At 38.0% G+C, this 21,274-nt stretch overlaps 1 long non-coding RNA gene across 2 annotated transcripts; it reads right to left on the reverse strand.

Annotated features, from left to right (window-relative positions):
• Window positions 1-2,880: 2,880 nt before the first annotated feature.
• Window positions 2,881-19,180, reverse strand: LOC103472464 (uncharacterized). 2 transcript variants are annotated; one of them, XR_001777052.1, is made up of 4 exons: window positions 18,762-19,180; window positions 18,309-18,655; window positions 7,493-7,616; window positions 2,881-3,452 (listed from the first exon to the last, which is right to left on the reverse strand). It is a non-coding gene; the product is annotated as an uncharacterized LOC103472464 (long non-coding RNA). The 2 variants fall into 2 exon arrangements; XR_001777051.1 differs by lacking the exon at window positions 2,881-3,452 and adding an exon at window positions 6,940-7,409.
• Between the last annotated feature and the right edge of the window lie 2,094 nt (window positions 19,181-21,274).

Below are 21,274 nucleotides of genomic sequence, written 5' to 3' on the forward strand. Positions count from 1 at the left end.
TGCAGCAAATATTTTCTTGGTAATCCTCGCACAACCAATTTTCTGCTATGCAAAAAAAAAAAAAAAAAAAAAATGTTGTTAGGGTTAGAATTTATATATATTTGGTTTTTAATTGTACAAAGCAACCCTCATCATGCACTGCACAGTCTGTTACTGAAACCTAATGACAGAATGTTTTTTTTAATGTTACAAATTAATGTTTCTTAATACAGTTTTTTCAAAAACTATTTTTAGCTTGACGTTGGGAAAATAAATTGTTTTGCAGAATATTTATTCTGGTGACAAACAAATCAATTTTAAATTAGCCTCCCTCAAAAACTGTTATTATTAAAGTGCTTTTTCCCCCCTTATCATTGAACAGATCAAAATTGTAATAATTAAATAAGGGGAAAAGCAGCTTAACATTTATTCTGGATTCCTCGTCTTTCAGGAACACGCCTGCTGTTGAGTCAATATTTTTGAAAAACATTTAAATAATATATATACATATATCTTTTGCTTTCAGTTTTTATGTGTAAAAGTTTTATTACTAGTTTTGGAAAAAAAGGTTTGTGATTGAATACTTTAATGTTAACTTTTTGAAAAAGGACAGAATTAAGAAAACATCAACTTGCAAAAGCAAAGTCTTCGACGTGAATCTCATATTCTACGGGTAAATGAACTGATGACTGAAACTTGTTTACTTTAAATGTTTTTATCTGCCTCTTAGATGGAGCAATTTTAAACCCACGTTCCTCACTTGAAAAGATAATCTGCGGCTCAAAATGATAATCAAGGTTCTAAACTTCTCCGGAGTCGCCACGTATCCATGAGCAATCCGAGGGACTTCCTAATTAAGGAGTTACCACTCAGAGGCTTCTGAGGCTTAATAAAAAAATCTGTTAAAAAGTTCCTTAACTTCCACCGGTCCTGCACACTTTGTAGTGCTGCAGCATAAACTCTCAAAGTAAAGGAGCTTTGCTAGTTTTTTCCCTGGAGAATATCCCCAAGATTTCCCTTTGTACATTTCCGCGAGACTACAGAGAGTGGCGAGTGATAACGTGGTCTAAGATGCTAACACCTCGCCATTAACATGTGGCCAGTCCTAGCGGCCTCTCATCAGCGCCCCAAGGGTTTCCTCCTCTGAAATGCTCTTTTAGCAGCTCCCTGACAGGCGAGCGCTTGGCTTTCTAGTTAATTAAAGGGAAAAACATGGCCTTAACTGGTGCTTGGTTGCGCCCAGCCTGCATAATGGGACGTAATTAACTTCCCCTCATCGTTACTTCACTTCAAAGGGTCGCTTTTGAGTCAGCCATGCTGACACACAAATGCACACATACATAAGATGTGCATCTATGTCTGCCTGTGCTCAAAGTTAGGCCTGGAGAAATGGATCCCCGTAACTCTCCTTGGGGAGTTGCATACGAGAGCCTCAGCTGTGATAGATTCTGGTTTAAAAGAGGGGGAATATATATATANATATATATATATATATATTTATATATATTTATATATATATCTTCCTTCAGTCTTATGAGTGAACACTGTCTGAAAACACACTCATATTTGGTGACTTTTTTTTTTTTTTTTTAAGAAAAAGGGTCATCAGTAGAAAATTTGAATACGATGTTAAATCTCGGCCACCGCTTGGTTCTGTTTGACTGCCTCTCTGGTTCTTCCATATGACACAGAGGCATAAATCTTGAAAGCGAGCGACTGTTCACAGGCATCGCAAAGCACCTTTCATTTCCATCTCATCTGTGCTAATCCTCTTTTTTTCTGCTGACCAAAGGGGGAAAAAAGTGAAGTTTCAAGGTTAACTAATGGAAAGAAAACTTTTCAGTAGTGAAAGATCTGTATGTAATGAGATCTTATGGCATTAAATCTTGTGATAAAAACCTCAACAATATTTCTGAAAGTTAAACCTAAATCTATTTTGTATTTATGATGGCCTATCTTTTTTTTATTAAAAGACAAACAAATATAATTTTTTTTGTTGAATTAGTCTTAAAATAATATATGCTTCATACCAGATTATAGATCAGAACTAATTTCTTTCTACAATCTCTGGCACATACATGCACAACAATTATATGTTACAAAACAAACCTGCAGAAAAACTACACAACATCTGGGTAAAATTGTTGGAAACAAAATATAAAATGTTTACCTTAATGTAGGCCTAATATTAAAACATGCTACAATGTAGTCTTTTTTATAGATTCAATCATCTATAAAAAAGATGATTGAATGAATGTTGATTTTTGTTTTTTCTTTGCTGGCAAACTGTCTAAATAGGTTATTTAGAGTTTTATTTGTGTATTTCTGTGCAAATTTCGACATTTTTGTTTAATCCTTTTAGTCTGGCATTATTTTTGCCTAAACGCAATGTGGACATGCCGTGGAATGAGTTTCCTCTGCTAGCAAAGGTACGGTGTTGACTGTGTGAGACTGACTGCAGTGTTGAGGAAGTGGGAGAAGCTAATGGTGGCTAATGGCTACTCTCGCTGCTCGCTCTAGACATACTGTTTACACGAGCAGGTATAAATCAGTGCTACCAGATAATTAACAGGCCGAGCTAATAAAGATTGCACGTTGGACTGTCAACCATCATACAAGTTACAAAAATACTGAAGAAGAAGGCTCTATTGTGTATTTACCAGAATTTGTTTTGGGTTTTTAGTGGAAAATGAACAGACAAGATATAGATGAGAACACCAAGACTCACTTTCCACTGGTAGCGACGCCAACATTCCGCTTCAAAACTTCCTATTGTGTCCATTTGATTATCCCTGGTTTAAACTAAAACAGATCCACTAATCAAACAAAAACGAAATTATTCAACAACTAGGGCTTCTTTAAAACCCAATTAGCGATTGGTATCTTGATTGTATTTGGTAAAAGACAAAAAAAAGGATGCATTTTTGGCATTCAGCTCACATTAATACTAGACGAGCATAAAACATTTAAAACACAAAACAATATGTGAACCAATTCAAAATTAGTAGTAGGGAGTAGTAGTCTTTTTTTTAATTTTTACTCAAACTAAACATGATGATCCGTGCACAAAAGCATGCAAATGGGGAAAAAGCAATCAGAACGCTGACATCTGCCACATGCAGTTGGTGACTACCGACATCGAGGTGTGCCCAACGTTGAGACTTTTCCCTACCATCCTCTCCTAAACTAAACCAAGTTACCATGAATTTCCCAGCTGTGAGTGACCGAGTGAGCAGGGCAACGAGGCTCGGCCAAATCGGAATGATGGCTGTGCTCGGTTTGCCTTTTGCTGTTATTTATTCATGTGTTTATTCTTCCTGTCGTTACATCCTCCGATCCAGCGGCCTCTCTCCAATCCTCTCTGCTCTCTCTTGCCGGCAGCCAGCAAGGAAACAACGTCTCGTTGCATCAGGTGTGATGTGCACCCACCACATCCCGGTGAGTGAATCTCTAAAGGGGGCCAATTGTGCAATCTAGAGTAGGGACAGTAAAAAAAGGGACGAATTGAAGTCTGTATTTAAATACATAGGCTAAAAAAAAGGATGATAGTCAAATGGCTATCCACAGCAGGAGGTTTTACTCGGGCAAACAGGAATGGTCATTCTTGGTCAGCAGCACTCAAATGCTCATATCACCATATGGATACTTAATGAACCACACACACACACACACACACATACAGTCACCCCTTGACATCAAGAACAGTTGCCGCGTTGCAGTTGCTCATCCCCAATGTGCTCCACGGTTCCCTTGAATTTACATGTGTGCTAATTAGACTGGAAGAAATGATTGGCTGCTCACGACATCGCAGTAAAGAGGGCCCAGATGCATATGAAAACACACATGCTCGCCTGCACGCGCAGACACATATGGGCGTCTGCACACACAAAGCCCTGGCGGACAGTAATGCATTGGGGCGTGCCCCATCACACTGTGTCAAGAAACACACCTCGGCCGAGTTTGGGCTCTGTCACAAATGATTTAGTCGTGGTCACACAACCTCACACCCCTCCTTCCTCGGTCTATATCCCTCCAAAACTCCTAAATTATATCTGTGCCTTTCATATTCCCGCATGTTATACCCATGCCAATGACATAAGCTGGGAGTATTTTTGTTAGGTCTGTTAGCGTTGAAGCCCCCGCAGAGCTTCTCCATAATAGACCTAAATCAGTCTTGTAATAATAACACCTCACCCAGTGTTATTCCTCCTGCATTTGTCTGTGCACACACCTTCTTACCCTCCTCCTCACGGTAACAAAACACAGGACCAGACATATATAGAGTATGTTACAATGAAACCAGAAATGTGGGTATATGTAGGACGTTGTGGGTAAATTTGACCAACCCAGAAATCGCAGCAGCGCGTTTGCAATTTAAACAAGAGAACAGTGTTTCATTTCTACAAACTGTCAGGACAAGCAGGATGCCTGAGCTGACACCAGATTCCAGTAAGACGTTGTAAGCAGAGGAAGAAATTAATAGCAACACAGAACTACTTTCTTGGTGTAAGCAAGGTTCGATCAACCACCAATTTTTTTTTTGTAAAAGCAGTCAAAAGACTAATTTCTCTGATCTAAAAGCAAAAGTTGTTCTTACTCTAGTCAACAAACATCGAGTACTGATGTACTCCTGTCCCAAAGCACTCAAATGCAGCCCAGTTCTTTTATTCTATGAACTACTGACAACATGTCTTCAAAATTCCAAGCAAAAATGTTGTATTTATTTGCAAGGAATGAGAAATGGACAAAGTAACTGAAAACATGCAGCGCTTTCAGACCTCAAATAATATAGAGAAAATAAGTTGATATTCATTTAGAAACAGCAAAACTAGTTTTAAGTCAGGAAGAGTTCAGAAATCAATATTTGGAGGAATAACCATGAGGTTTTCAATGGGGCTCACTGCAGTGGGCTCTTCACTTTTCCAGAACTGTACACACACACACACACACACACACACATATATATATATATCAGTTTACCATTTAACAAAAACCTGTTTAGTTTTTTTTTCCCTTTATGTTTTTTTTTATGCATTTCTGCTACTTTACAAATGCTGTGGTCTGTTCAGCCTGAACCAGATTGGTCCTGGTGTGTCATCACAAGTGTGTTGGAAACAAATTATGGCTTGCAAAAATCCCCCCCCCTCTCCTACCCCTACAGAGTGTAGTGGAAGAAAAACTACATTTCTTACATAAGATTTAAACGGTAAAATGAAGAGCATTAAAAATAATATATTGACAAAAATAAAAATCAGGGCGAATGTCTTCTAACTATGTTTTTAAACTGATGAACCGAGACCCTAAAAGTGGGTCACGAGTTCTGCCAGTGCCGCGTTCAGACGAATGCTATTCACCGGACCGCCGACTCGTAGACAAGGTCAAATTGGATTACTCAGTTCAGAACCTCCATGTTCTTTGCCATTAGTTTCACACCAGTGCAAAACACCGTCTGCCTACATTCAGCTCCACAATTTGAAAACATTACAAGGTCAGTTGTTCACAAGTCCTCACAGTGTGTGTGCGTGAAACATGTGGACACACACATGTACCAACAACTCCATACTACAGCACAATTTAAATACTGCTGAGACACTTGATTCATTCAGACAAGGAGGAAACACTCCTCCAGCGCTGTGTCAAACATTTTTCTGTCTTCCCTCCTTGATTTTATTTTTCTTTCCTTCATTTTTGTCTAAACAGGAAGATGAGCAACACAGCAGTTACTTGTGTGCTAGCGAGACAAGAGCACGCTCCCTCTCAGAGCGATATTAAATCATTTGATTGTTTATGCATGTGTTAAAAAAAACACAGCAGTGCTCACAGTAATAACAAATGTTTATGTACATTTTATGCATTGCAAATTTCAGACCATCTGTGTGTGGTATAAGGTGTTTGACTTATTATAATTAAAAGCTCGCAACTACCAGAACATGCAGGATGAGATCTGGTTCATCAATTAGTGAAGATGCTCTTATTATGCACAAATTATTTTATCCTTTCCACTAAAATGTTTTTTTTTTCTTTTAAGCTGGAAATGTATTTTAGGTTATTTAGTAGAATCCAATTATTAAAGCAATACTTTTACATTAGGTTGTGCCTATATACTTAACAGATGGAGACAGAAATTTAAAACTAAACATGTGTGCAATCTACAGAAATAAATCACAGCACATCAATATTTAACGTTTAAGCAAATCAGACCTTTGTGGGCTTATTGCACGTGAAGGAGAAAACTAAAAATACAACTTGAATGCCACAAAAACTGTTTTCAATTTTGTTCTGCACGTCTCCTTGAGGTTCTGAGGTATCCATCATCCCTCCAGAAGAAAAGAAAGGAAATCATCTAATTTAGCAAAAGAAGGACGAGTGAGAAAATTCTGAAGCCCCCCCAATTATGAGTAATTACCGCTTTTCTCGCTCTCGACTTGGTGAAATGATTTGATGCCTTTCAGAGGGGAGTCTGGTTTAGCTCAGAGCAGACATCTCCCCTCTGCCTTGTGTTAGTCTTTGGCGGTGGGTTAACATGATCATCTGGAGGAGATAAAAGACGGGGCGTTTAAAAATGATGGCGCTGGAGTCGAATCTGCTGGTCATTAATCACGCGAGGTGGTACAGTACTGAGACGGAGCTCTGGTATAGGTGCCCCGACAGCCTTTAGCTGTGACCAAGACCGCGATGGAATAAAAATACCCGAGGTGTCTGCGTGTGTGTGAAAATGTCTGTGGTGTTGTTCCCACTAGTAATGCCGTTAACAGAAGAAAGCATGTCCCTCCATCCACAAACATTTTGTTTCTTACATGCACCAGTTCAGAGGAGAGAGAATTACACTGTAAAAAAAAACTTGTGGGTCTTTTATAAGTAGTTTCTTTTCACAATAGTTTTCTTATGAGCAATAATGCTTTAGATAAAACATTTATTATTTTTACATGACAAACTAGGCTGTCTTATTTACATCTTTATGGTAATGATAAGACAAACGCTCTCAGAAATAATAAATCAAACTTATACATCTAGTTATATAGAAATATCTCAAAGGTACAGGGGAGTCCAAGTAAATATTTGTTAAAAAAAAATAATTAAGCCAAAATACACAAGTGCTAAACATATCAGAAAAAGAAGGGCCAGTCCGAATAATTTATCATATTTGTATTCACTCTTGTCTATATTTCTAGTTTGCACACAACTGTAAAGCTGAAAAGTGTACTTTTTCAGTGATGCATTTTCAATCAGACGACTTTAAGCTTCTGAAATGGTATTCCCAAAGTCCAAAACTCAAACTTTACATACTATGCTTGGAAATCCATTCCATGCCATCAGATCAACCAGTTTAAATGAACTCTAGGAAATGTGCAAAGAAGCTTTGATGTGCATTTGGAATCATCGTCCTGTAGGAGCAGTCAATCGTGTTCAATTAAGACACTGGGGAACAGCTATAAAAGAAAGACGCACCTGTAATAATTCAGGTTCAGGTGTCTTCGTTAAACGTTCAGCTCCAAAAACTAGAATCCCCCACCTTGTGGTGATGACTTTGGTGCATAGCCGCCACCTTGTGGTAGTGTTTGCTGCAGGTTCCAGCTCCTGGTGGAAAATACAGCACTCTGAGCAGCTCTCCATTGCAGTTCATTGTAGATACAGCTCTAAAAGAAAGATTCAAACAAGCCAATATCAGTGTCAGGGAACTGGATTTACAAAAGAAAAAAATAAAATCATCAATCAAAAATTGGGTAAAGATCTCTGATCAGTACATTGTTGTATTATAATCACAGCCCATTCTATTTAATTCTTTATTTTTGGCAGATGTTATTTCAGATAGTTTAGACACACATATTGGCTAAAGTAAGGGTGCAATTTACTTGGGTAATAATAATTTCATTCAAACAAGGAATTTCTTTTTCTCAGTGAAAAACAAAAATGTTAATAAATTATAATTAAAATACTCTACAAAAATCTAAATGTTGGAAACGATCTGACTCAATTAGAAAACCCTCAGTTTAAGTGTCCACAAGAGAAGTGAAGAATTGTTTGAACATCTTCCTTAATCAATAACTTTTATATTTATGAGTCATCAGTTTGCAATAGGCAACTGTTTATTTCTGTATTCCGTGTATCTTTAAAAGTAGCAATGCACTGTGGAATAATAAGAAAAATATCTAAAATAAAAACAGTAAGTGTGCAACCATGAGAATCTGTACATTTGCAGGTTGTGCAACATAAATAATCATGTGAGGTCCGTGATAAAAAAACAGTAAAAAACCAAAAATGTTCCAATAGTAAGGAGACATAAAGAGCTTTTTCATCCAAGGAGATGGTATGGAATATAACAACAGTTTGTTTTGAGGGAGCTGTGACCCCTCTTACACTTCAGATCACAACAAAAGCCCCCAGAGGCAAGCAGAAAACATCTGTCTATCAAAAAGCTGCAACTTCTGCACATCCTTGTGATACAGACACGGCGTTCACACACAGATGCCCTCAACCCAACTCCTCCCACTCACTCCAAATGTTACACCACAACACTGACACAAGGCAAACAGAGTTCCAATCCACCTGGTCTTTTGATAGCTCACACACTCAAAGATGACAATGCATTGATTTTTTTTATTTTTTTTTTATTTTCCCCTTCATCCATCCCCCTCTTTTCTGGCTCTGCTGGACGCGTCGACGGAGCAATGTGGAGAAATCCATTAAGCCGACACTTCTCGTTTCCATTGACTGACAGGCCTTGACGGGCCCAGGCTTTTGGCCCACCCGCTTGACTGGCAGCTCGACAGTTAAACAAGCCCTCCAGTTGCTATAATAGTTTAAAACACTTTCAATTACCCGAGTCAAACAAATCCAGCAGACAAGCACTCGGGCGCTCCTCTACAAGCAATCGCACACCCCAGCAGGTCCCTCTCCGCCTGTCGTTCAGTTTATGCCGAGATAGCAGCAACGACGGGAAGGATGTTTCTTTTTTTTTCATACCAATATACACACACACACACAAAGAAAACAAAAACTCTGGGACTGAAATTTGAAGAAGCAAACTGCAAGATGCCCTGACATGAAGGAAAACTTTCGTTTTGTGTGAATGCAATAATTCATTCACACAAAACTAAGGCAACGCAGCCATTCTCTTTGCATTTACATGAAAAGACGATCCGATTTTCTCCATCCTCCCAACTTCTGTTGTTACATTCACACATTAACAGGAGGTCGGGCATTTACCACAAATCAATGAAATACTGGAGGAATAAGGCCTGGCCCATAAATCAGTTGTTAACAAGCAGGTTCGACTGCATCGCGGTCGACTCTGGTTTAAACCCTCCTGTGAGACCTTAATAAGCAGAAACAGGAGGGCAATTAACTTTTTTTAATTAGGAATTTCGGTTAATTTGAATGTTTTGTTCAGATTTCCAAAGCATCAACCGTGATGAATAAAACTGAATTAGTGTTCAAAAGAATAGATATATCTCTTGGGTGTTTTTATACATTTTTCCCAGTATTGTTATTTAGAAGAGTAATAAGATTTGCAGGACATATCTAGTGTATTTATCTTGACAATTAACACTGCTATGGTTTCAGTAATTGAAAGTACATGAATGTAGAAAACTTCAGCTTATTCAGAGATTTTCACAAAATGACGTTATGATGCTTTGCTATTTGGCACTTCAGTTGCATGATGTTTTTCTGAAAACCAACCAAACAAAAAAAAAAAACAAAAAAAAAAAAACAACTAGTGAGATACTGAAAATCTTAAAGGGAGACAATGTTATGCAAAATTGACTTTTTTGTGCTGTATAATCACATAATGTTGTTCCATCATCAAAAACATACCCGGAGAGTTGCTTTGATGCCTTCATGCATGTCTCTGGAATACTTTAATCTCCCGAGGCAGATATTTGGGGGTGCCTAAACGCTTACTCACAAAGCACCGCCTATTTCCACAAAGCTCCTCTTTAGAGCTGCAGTCTCCAGCCAAATACGAACTACTTCTCAGTCCAACGCTCCTAACTTCTCGTTTCAATTGACTGAAACGAGAAGTTGTAATGAGAAGCACTGTTGTGATGACACAGGGTTTTCCCCCAGGGTATTATAAGCCTGGCAGGTCACCAGGCTTCACTTGTGCCCCCACCAGGCTAAGCATTACTTATTTATTAAAGTATTTTTAACATGTTTGCATTTTTTTTAAGTCTTTACAGTTGTGGTTCAGGTATTAATCTTCTAATCTTTCAACACATAATTATCAAGGGATATTTTAAACTTTCCTGTGAACTTTAAACATTTGTTTAATTAAAAACACGACGGGTTGCTGGATGAATGACTGCTCTACTCAACCACCAGGCTTTGCAAGTTTTCTGGGGAAAATCTTGGGTGACCCTTTTTATCTTGGAGTGTCGGGAAGGGCAAGAATATCTTAAAGAGACAGAGGCCAATTTAAAAGCATCATATTACAACAATATACATTTTTAAGTCATGTTTAATATATATAGGATTTTAGAACAACTGAAGGTACTAGTTACTTGGTTGTGCTATAAAATATCAAAAATAGATATTGTCGACCCTTTAAGCTGATTTCAAACTGCTTTTGGCTGTTTAGTTATAAACGTTGAGTAAACTACAGCTTTGTAAGAGTGATTGGTCTCAATCTCTCCACTTCATGACTGCCTGTGGTCTTTGTAACCAGAAAATATTTCCAGTTGCACCAGAATGTTATTTTATAAGCAAGAATCTCAGGTCAGTATAAAAGGGATACTGTATATCCAGCTAAAAATACCCTGTAAAATCTTAACCTAAACTCTTTTTGTTAATATTTGGCTTTTAACTTTTATTTAGGTAGCACCAGTTAATTAGTACTTACCAGTTGTCTCTAATTGCTGAAATGACACAACATTACGACAGGCAGCGCCAGTGCAGCAAGTGCAAATGACTTATGTGTTCAAAACACTGCAGCAGTGGGAGCCTGTCCTCACACACGCCAGACCATAAATGTCATTCAGCTCAGTGTGGTCTGGGAGGACTCATCTGGCATTAACTTTCACTGGAGCCAATAATGGCAGCAAACCAGCACTTTAGAGGTAATTGGAACATATTTTAGTGGCGTAACATTATTAGGTGCCTTTTTTTCCTGCCAATATATACATATGTTAGATTTAGCAGGTCAAGGTAACTGTTTACTCAGAATGTTAAAGTAAGCTTTGCAGGAGGTCACCATCAGGTTTCTTATTGACATCGTCTCTCATTCAGCGGTACTGGCTGGTATCAGACACAACCCACAGTGACTGGATCCTACTTCATATTCAGGTTTGTTTTGGAAACGGTGGTTGTTCTGCATCTTCTACAGTCATTACTTTAAAAAGGACAGCATAAAATCTCAAATCAAATATAAGCTGCACACATTAGCCATATAACTGAAGTTTAAATTAAATACACAAATCTGAATGCTTGTGTAAAAACCTGTCTGAGCTTCACTGTGATGTATTTTTGCTAAAGAAAGTCCATGTTGGAGACCTACAGTGACCATTCCTCCACTAATCTCAGCTCAGGCTTCCTATCCAGTTCAATACACCCAGGCGCCACAGTGCAAACAGCCCAGGACACACCGTGTAAAGTGACTCTACAATCCTCCAATCCCCCCCACCACCACCTTTGTCGTTGGACACTACTCACCCTTAACAACCACCATTGATTTTCTTTTTTTTCCTCCTGATGAGGATCTGGCCAGCGTTTAATCTAACATTGTAGCCTCCTGCTGTAGGACATGGCTGAGCATGGCATGCTAATCAATTGGCCACCGCAACCCTGACTGAGCAATTATCTTTACTTCTGCTGATGAGAAGTAAGTAGCTGTGACCGAGAATGCATTTAAGACTCATCTGTCCAGCCATCTTTGTGAAAAGGCTAAATATCAGCAACACATATTCGCTGAACAATACTGGGTCTCATCTACACAACGAGTTCCAGATACATTTGGCTTTCTTATCTGAGAAGCAAAGCAGATCAGGATTATATTATTGTGAAAGCCTCCTACTCGGTAATATTTCACATTTAGTCACAGCACTTCAAGGCACTCAGCATGTTTGACTAAATACATTATCAAGCCTCTTGACTATAGCTCATTGTTTACAGAGATTTGACTTGACCATTTATGCTGCTGTTAATCCAATTCAATGGTTACAGAGAAGCATCTTTAGGCAAGTGCATGTTAAATACTGTTGCTTTGTAAAAAAAAATGTGTGCTCCCTTGCAGATTTTTCTCTCTTTTTGGTCATAAAGTGTTATTGATCATATTTTTTTTAATAAGCTGGACAAAAATAACCAGTATAAATAGATTAAATATAATTATTTCAAAATAGTGTTAACTTGAGGTTTAAAAATATATATAAAGTTCCTACACCTCCTTCCAGTACCACTACTGCCATCTGCAGAAATGCACTTCTCCCAGATATAAACAAAATCAATGAGAGTCAAAAAAGTGGCTGCTGCCCACGTTCCCCCAACAGCTCATTTACACTTAAACATTTGTCTTTTCCAGCAGCCAGTGGGCTTGGGTTGCTAATTAACGGGACACTGACAGCTGATTCTGACTTAATAATCTGGAGGTTTTCAAAATGGCTCGTTTTCCAGACACCAAGAAACATTAAATAATTGCCAGTAAAACAGAACTGGGTGGTTTTTGTAAGCCCTCGAATTGTGTAAGCAGTAAAAACCTAAATGGAAACTACAAAAAACATCCAAAAAGTTCCTTTTGCACTATAGGTCCCTTTTAATCTTTGTCATTAACCAGTCACGCAAGTCAGTACATTATGATGTGCTGAATAGGATCATTTCTGCTACAGAAATAATAAATATATTCTTCACTGTTCACCATTTGCTCTTTGCCTAGCTTAATTCCTGGCCAGCTCCCAAGATAATTCAACAATTGTTTTAGAGGTCAAGTTTAAGACCCCTTGATTTGTTGTTGAACAAGTTGAAACAGTAAGAAAATAGAGCTAAAAGCCACACAGGCCCTTATTTTATGGTATTTGTTTACATTTTCCAACAGTAACTATCAAAAAAAAATCTGGGTCTCTGTTTCATCACCACATGAATAAGTAACTAACATATAGACCACATCCCCATTGTACATCAAACACAACCAAGATTGCATGTGACAAGCCTGGCAATTAATTTCTCTCACTCTGAATTGGAACCATAAAAAAGATGATCAAGGCTAGCTGATATCCACAGACGATGCATAATTTATGTGGCTGGTACAAAATACCGTTCTGTTGCAGTTCTGTTCATTCACTCGACTAATTCATTGAAATAAAGCGTCCCAGAGGGGTATCAGTGTAATCAAGCCTAATCCCAGATTGATTTGAGAAGCAGTTGAAGACACAAAGGCTGGAGGAATATGGGGAAGCTTTCTGTCAAAGGAGCAGAGCTGCAGAAAGCCAAGTGAGTAAAAAAAAAAAAAACGAAGCTCAGATACTCCAATTCCAAATACTAAAGGAGAAAAACAACTATTTGAAGGCAGTTTAATAGCATTTGTTTATTACATTTTTTAATTTTAACATCTCTCCCCCACAAAAAGCAAACACAAAAACAGGATTATTATATTTGATTATAGTAGTTTTATTGAAATGTAAAAGCAGTTCAATAACAATAATGTGCACAAAAGAGCAGAAAATTTATACATACACACACACACACAATTTGGACTATATTGTTCTAAGTTAATTTTATACCCATCACATTTTAATAATTATATGCAATAATTTTTACAGCTCAATGATTCTACATTTCCTGATTATCCAAGATCCTGCTTTGCTTGCTAAGAATACCAGCTGCACCTTTTACAAAAATCAGCTGAAACAATACCTCACATCACATCAGTCATGATGTCTCTAAAGTGACAATTTATCCACGTTAATAATGAATTTGCAGGTTGTTAGAAATAGCTGTGGCTGTGGAGAGGAGTTCCAAATCTTCAGTGCTGGAAGGTCCTCCTTTCCAACACCCTAATCTTTAGCCTCTTCCACATATTATCTGATTTGGTTTGGGACTCAAATCTTAGCCAATTCAAACAGAAAACACACAACAGAGAACAAAAAGGAAAGGAAACAGCAAGAACAAAAAAAAAAAAGAAAATAAAGCCTTGAATTTGTTGTAGATGCAGCAAGCAAGGCTTTTTTTTTGGCTGATAGATTTTCAGTTTCTTTGAGTTCTGACTGGCTGGTTCCAGTTTTTGCCTGTTTCTGTAAGAACTCACAAAAGAGACAGAATTTAAAAAGTGTTTTGATAGAGATAAGAGTTTTCCTAGGGAAAATGTGGGAATTAAAAGATTTTCTTCAATTACTTTATAAAAGCATCCTTAACAATTCTGGTTATAATTAAGCCCCTAAAAAATTGTGTCCAAAGCCACAATTTAAAGGCTTTTGACACATCCAAACATCGGTGGATGTTTTTATTGACCACATGTACTTTTAGTACTTTAATTTTGATACATACCGTTAACAAAAAGTGGAAAACCCAATCTAATTGTGCAACTGATGTCCCAATCACCGATCAGGCGATTGATTTCTAATTTTCTTTAGTGATAAATGAATTCCAAACGAGACGTGTCCGACTACAACCTGCATAACTGCAGCTTCACGTGGTACAAAATGCTATATTTTTCACACTGTTAAAAGAAATGATAATCTCCGCCTGTCTTTGTTGCAGCTACAGTCCTGATACCTTTTCCCTTCTCAGAGCTTCACTACATCATTATCTTTTCCCACAGACCCCACAGCCTCATCTTGTCCCACTTTGACTAAAACAACAGACTCCATGTTCCTTCTTTGTCCCCTCACTGTCATCGCAGCGGAGAACAGAATTAACAAAAGGTTTGAAAGGAAGGTGATATTTAAAAAGAACAAAAGCTAATTCACTGCAATAGATACTAGTTATTAGCTGCACTTTTTCTTTAAAGAAAAAAAGAAGTTGAGCTTATTTCCTTTTGACAGGGTTACAAAAACGTATAAAAGAAATGACAGTCTCAGTTTTGTCAATCTCTCATAATAACAATTGCCTGCACCTCCAAATTCAGAATGCATTAATGAACAGGTAACCAATAAGGAGCGTTTTTCACCTGCAACTCAAGTCTATGCGTGTTGTCAAGTGTTTTCATGCCAACTGCTGATGAATTTCTCTCCATTTAATTTATCTAATTGAATGTTTGATTTTTGTGCTTTTGTATAAGGATTTATGATCTTAAATGAGTCTGACAAAAGCCTTAACCTTAACAACATATTTCTTAGAATTAACCGTCTTAGATTTATTCATAAAGCCACAACTGCTAAGAGAAAGTGTAAAATTATTGTAAGATCAGCTGGCTCCACCTAGTGACGTCTCTCCATTATTACAAATCTCTAAAAAATAAGTTACAAATTAAAATGCATTACCATGTGCCTTGATGGAACTGATAATAAGTGGCTGACTTGCATTATATTGAGCCTCTAAGTTCAGAAGATCTGTCCCCTTTCTTTACCCAAATAAAGATATTTTAGTCACACAAGCAGAACTGAATGCAACAATCAGGGCATCAGCGTCAGGTTCGTTTGTACTTCAGTTGGTGCATCTTGAATAGTGATATAGAAAAAGTTTAATGGTTTCAAATCGGTTTTGTTAACAGTAGCATCATTTACTAAGCTTTTTCTTCAATATATATATATATATATATATATATATATATTTCTTTATATATTCAAGTAGGCCTGTCGCAATAAACGATAAATCAATTAATCGCATGATAAATTAAACCTATCGATCTCATTTTAATTATCGGCTTCATCGTCTCTTCCTGCCTTTTTTTGGCTACAAGTCCAGTTAATTAATTTTTACTAATTTCTTTTGGTTGAATGCAGTATTTACTTCCACGTTGGCTTTATGCTGTTTAGTTTTTATCCAAGTACGTTTTTTGTTAATGGAGACTGAGAATACATTTTATTTTTGTTTTTGGTTGTTTTGTTTATTTAGTTTCAGTTCCAGTGTTATATGTTCTTTTGAAAATAAAGTGTATCTATCTACGGCAGGAAAAAGCGTGCATTATTACCTCTTTTCCATTAAATCAGTGTCAAAAGGCCTTGAAACAATATCATTTATCGCAATAATTTTTTTAGACAATTAATCGCTCAGCAAAATTTGTTATCGTGACAGGCCTATATTCCAGTACCATTTTGAGTGGATAGCCAACATACGGTACTAATATCCAACTTACTCCTGGTGGTTCACTGCAGTTCATCTCAGTATGTGCAGGGAGTTCTTCAAAAAACATTTCTGCAATGCTTCTTTTCTTTGGAGAAGATTGTGATGAAACAAAGACCCAAGTTCTCAAATACTGCATTGATTAGGCATTTCAAAAAAATTTAAAAATGTATTTAGTGCCATTATAATTCCAGAGTGCTTGCAAAAATATGAGAATATTTTCCGTCTATCTTGGCTTATTTTATTCCATGCCGGGTGTTGACATGATTACCATATGTACAAAGACTGGACTACATATGGTAATCATGTCCTTTCTTCAATATTAACATTTATTTTGTTCCATATTTGGCAACATTAACAGTGTGCATACCAGCAGCAGAGTGTTTCATAGGTCATCTGGCTCCATCTACTGATGCAGTGCAGAATAAACCCACATCTCACAAAACAGAGTAAGCACTTGAAGTTGGGCCCATTTCTGCTACAGGATTTAAAATACAAAACACGTTTTTTAATCCTACCTGTAGCACAGATCATATAAAATACAACCAACTGATTCAGTTTGGCAAAAGCACGGAAAAACAACTTTCTCCAGGCTCTGGCATGACAAAGAATCTCATTTAATTCCACAAACATGGATCCTAACACAATGAGAGCACTTACACAGGCCACAAATTCAGATAATTTTAGAAAAAGGAAACTGATGAGGAAAGAACATGCATATCCCCCCATTCTCCATATATCAAAACAAGTATGAAGTTAGAGGGCTCCATCTAGTGTCCAACTGCATGACTGTTTTGGCTCTGGTCAAGTTTCGGAGCATTTATGAAAAATATTCAAACCTTACAATGCAATATGTTCATAAGATCAACACTGAACTGTATCCAACACTTTAATTCTAGTCACATCAAAAATGAGTAGAGATTTAAAAGACAATTTAAATATTTAAAAGCAGTGAAAGAAACAATTTAGATGAAGCAGAAATGTCAATATTGCCTTTAAAGCTGTGCAGTCCAGGAACTCTTTCAACCCCTTATGTTTTTTACTCATTACACAGTATTCAATCTCCCGTTTACCTTCTACAGAGTTACTGTAACTGACTTTTGTTCATAAACTTTCATTTGAGTTCTTTTAAGACCAAAAGAAAAACTGATCATGAAGCTGTGCTGATAATTTTTCCCCCTTTTGCCACACATTTCAATTCAAACATTTTTTGTTTGTATCTTACAAATATAACATGATTAGAGGTAAATAGTTTCCAAATAATGGTTTCCTTGCCATAAAAAATGCACTCCCTTATTAAATTAACTCCATAGGACCAACCATCACTGTTTTAATTTCATTTTACTGATCCGATTATACCAAGATCATAAAAACGTAAAAACGAATAAAAAAGAAATCAATTTTAAAAAAGCCTCACAAGAAGAGTAAGTTGATGGGGATTAAAAAGAAATACACAATAAAGAAATCAAAGGACTCACTAATTGACTGACAACCAGTGCGGTGAGTTTAAAACAAGATGAGCTAACACCTTCTTAACAACACAACAGGGGCAAAAAAAAACTATTAAAGTAGTCCAGCATGGAGTCAAAGGCACAGATTATCACCCGAAGTTCAGTTGTTAATGTCATTGCTCTAACACAGGGGTGCTCGACTCCAGTCTTTGTGAGTTAATCCTTCAAGTTCCTTTAGCTCTTCTGCATCAAATTAATGGCTCATTAGCAGGCCTTTCAAGGCTGAGTGACATGCAGAATGGGGAATTTGATTCAACAGAGTTGGGCAAGAGAAGCATCCAAAGCTACAGGACAGCAGCTTTAATAAGCGGACTGGGATAGTCATGATTTGAATACAGACTTAAAAATAAAGACACAGACTAATCTTAACATAAAATTACACCTACATTTATTAGGTGTCATTATCAACAACTAAATTCAAGTTTTGCAGCACCCTGGACATTAACCACTCATTTGATTCAGGTGTGTTGGAGAAGGACGCGTTCAAAAGTTGCAAGACAGTGGCGCTCAACAGCAGCGTCTCCATTAACCACAGAATTGTGCAATTTGAAATTACGAAAATAAATTGGCTTAATGGAAACCCCGCCAACTTAGAAAGAAATTACTTACGTTTTCGATAAAACAAAAAAAACAAAACAAAAAACGTTGTCGCGCTGGGAGGAGGTGGTTTTTCCGCCGTCTCGAAATAGATATTTCGCAAAACTGTAAAGGAAACACTTTATTCACGTCACATGAGTCACGTGATCAACGGCCGGATGTTACTGGGGGCTAAAGCCACGAAGAAGACAACTTCCTGTTCCAGCTGGCTCCACCTGACTGGCTCTCACATTGTACTGTCTTTCCCACTCCGCTCTACGAAGAAGAGGACCGGCAGCAAGGTTCAACACCTTTCTTCCATTAACACACTGAAGACAGTTCTCTTTGTCCACAGGTTTAATAATGTAGAAAGTGTGAAACTGAAATAAAATATAACAAAAACACAATTACAACATGTACTATTTTTGTTACAGTAAAATATAGTGAACGAACTAAACATAAGTAGATAATAAACAGTATACATACAGACGATACCACGAAAGACGAAGGATGGAGGCAGATGCACGTGGATTACAGTCAGTCATCAAGCACCATGTAAATATCCATTGATTTCTACTTCCTGTGATGTCACTGTTCTGGCTATTTACAAAATCACCATCTGGGGGTGCTAGAGTAACACTCACAACAACACTAACAGCACACACATCATTGCACAGTCCACCAACAGTTGTCATTCGAGTTGTGTCAATGTGCTCTTCGGTAAAATCGCCGATTACAATTTCCCCAAAAACGACTCAAACGTAGCCGCTCCCATTTAGGGGCTCTTTCTTAACTCCGCTTGAATCAGGCGCCAACGTCTCTTCTGATGGCTGATATGACCTTATTGGTTTATTCTAGGTAAACCTTGCACCACTATGAAAACGGAACAGAGGGAGGTTTATATTTTCTTTAGTTCATTCTCACTCGCTGGCACACACTGCTGACTCCTTAGGTCACCCACAGCAACAATAATTACCTTCAAAATGGTTTACTTGAACTTTTGTGGTCATCATAGTGCGTTATCTATGGAGCATGTGGCTAAATGTCAATGTGCTCTATTAGATTATTGTGGCCAGCTCTGTGCAAGAACAGAAAGTGCTTTTCATGAAAATACAGCACGGTATAAAGTTTGTTAAATTAATTTCAATTATGTAGTATTTCACATATAATTTATGTCACACAGAAAATTGTATGTTTAGCTTTTCTATTATCAGCTTCTACACTAAAATTTTTTTTTCAAGAATGATTAGGTTCAGCTAAAACAGATGTAGGATATTTCTGCAGACTGTACAAACCTGCAGATTTCATCCAAACAAAGGGATTTACAAATTACCTTGTAAAAAATATATTTTACAAAACCCATTTTACCACTTTACAACCACAAATTTAAATTAAAGCTCCGCGGAGCCTCGAGCGGCCCTCGCAGCCAAGCGCCGCTCCGGCCTATAGCCACTGCGGGGGATCCAGCACCGCCACCCGCCTGCCACCGCGTACGCTGTCACACAGTTGAGGCGTGCGTCCGCCAGGCAATACGCACTGATGAGTTCAGCATGGTTCCCTGGCGACACACCACAAATTTGGTGCAGATCGGTCGATGTAGAGAGGAGWTATAGCTGAYGGAATGACCTAGGGGGCGCAGTGGAGTCAAATTACAATTCAATCCTGTTGGGCTCTTTAGCATTGAACATACGTATTCAGTTTGGTGCCAATCGGAAGATGCGTGTGTGATTCAGAGACAATTGTATGCATATGGCGAAGGACAGCTAGTTGGCCACGCCCCCACGGGTTAGAGTTCATCATCAGAGTTCATCATCAGGTCATATTATGTCAGGTGGTAGAAGATTAATTCCATATGTATTTTTCACTAAAAGTAAGACATACAGTAGAAAAAAACAGGTGACTTCCTGTCGGAAGTAGGCGGGGCTAAGGTGACGTCATCATCTGACCATGAGAATGTAATGAGGGTTGGTCAGTAGTGAGACATAGGAAGTCTGAAGCAGCTGTGACCTTGTATGTGGAAGTTATGTCACTTTGATGTTTTATGGCGAATAGTCAAAGTTTGGAACTTAGCCACGCCCACATGCTTTGACATACAGAAATTCCTGTGATAACTTTAGACCTTTAATGTGTGAACTCTCTGCTGACTGAATTTGAAGTCTGTATGTCAAACGCTGTAGGAGGAGTTCGATCAAATATGACATCTATGAAAAACAGGAAATGGCGGAATTTTATCCAAAATGGCCGACTTCCTTTTGGGTTTTGATCATGGCTCCAAGAGACTTTTCTGTAGGTCCTGACAAGTTACACATGTGTACCAAGTTTCATAATTCTGGGTAAAAGCATGGCTTGGGGTTGATCATTTAAAAACATTCTAGGGGGCGTTATATAGAAATTAGGCCACGCCCATCAATGGTTGTTATGGTTTCCTGTTCGGGGATTGATAAGGGTGCATCCTAGTGAGTTTGGTGCAACTGGAATGAAACATGTGGAATCTGGAGCCAAATGTATGGCGGTGGCGTGACCTCTGATTCGCCGTGGCCACACCCTCTACTGGAAACTCTTGGCGCTTTAAAGCAAGTGAGAACAACTTGTTACCTGTCATCCAACACAGAATCATCTTGATTAGGTCAAAAGAGCCAAAGATGGAGCATTCCAATGAAAAAAAGGCACTTCCTGTTCTAAGGGGGCAGGGCTTTGATGACATCAGACTATGACGACATATAATCGGAGGGGATCGATCCAACCAGGATCACTCATGTCACGTTTGGTGCAGCTGGGCTCAAAATTGTGGAATCTAGAGCCAAACGTATGGACACGGCGGTACAGGTCACTTCGCCACGCCGCCACGCCCACCTACTCCATCGAAAWCAAACGGGGTTGGAATCCACAACACACCAACATGGGTCAGATAGGGATCGTTCAGTGTAAAACATTACACTTCCTGTTCTCAGGGGGCGTGGCCTAAGTGATGTCATCATTTGACCATTGATTATTCTATG

The sequence above is a fragment of the Poecilia reticulata genome, linkage group LG11 (assembly GCF_000633615.1).
Source record: "Poecilia reticulata strain Guanapo linkage group LG11, Guppy_female_1.0+MT, whole genome shotgun sequence".
Lineage (NCBI taxonomy): Eukaryota > Metazoa > Chordata > Actinopteri > Cyprinodontiformes > Poeciliidae > Poecilia > Poecilia reticulata.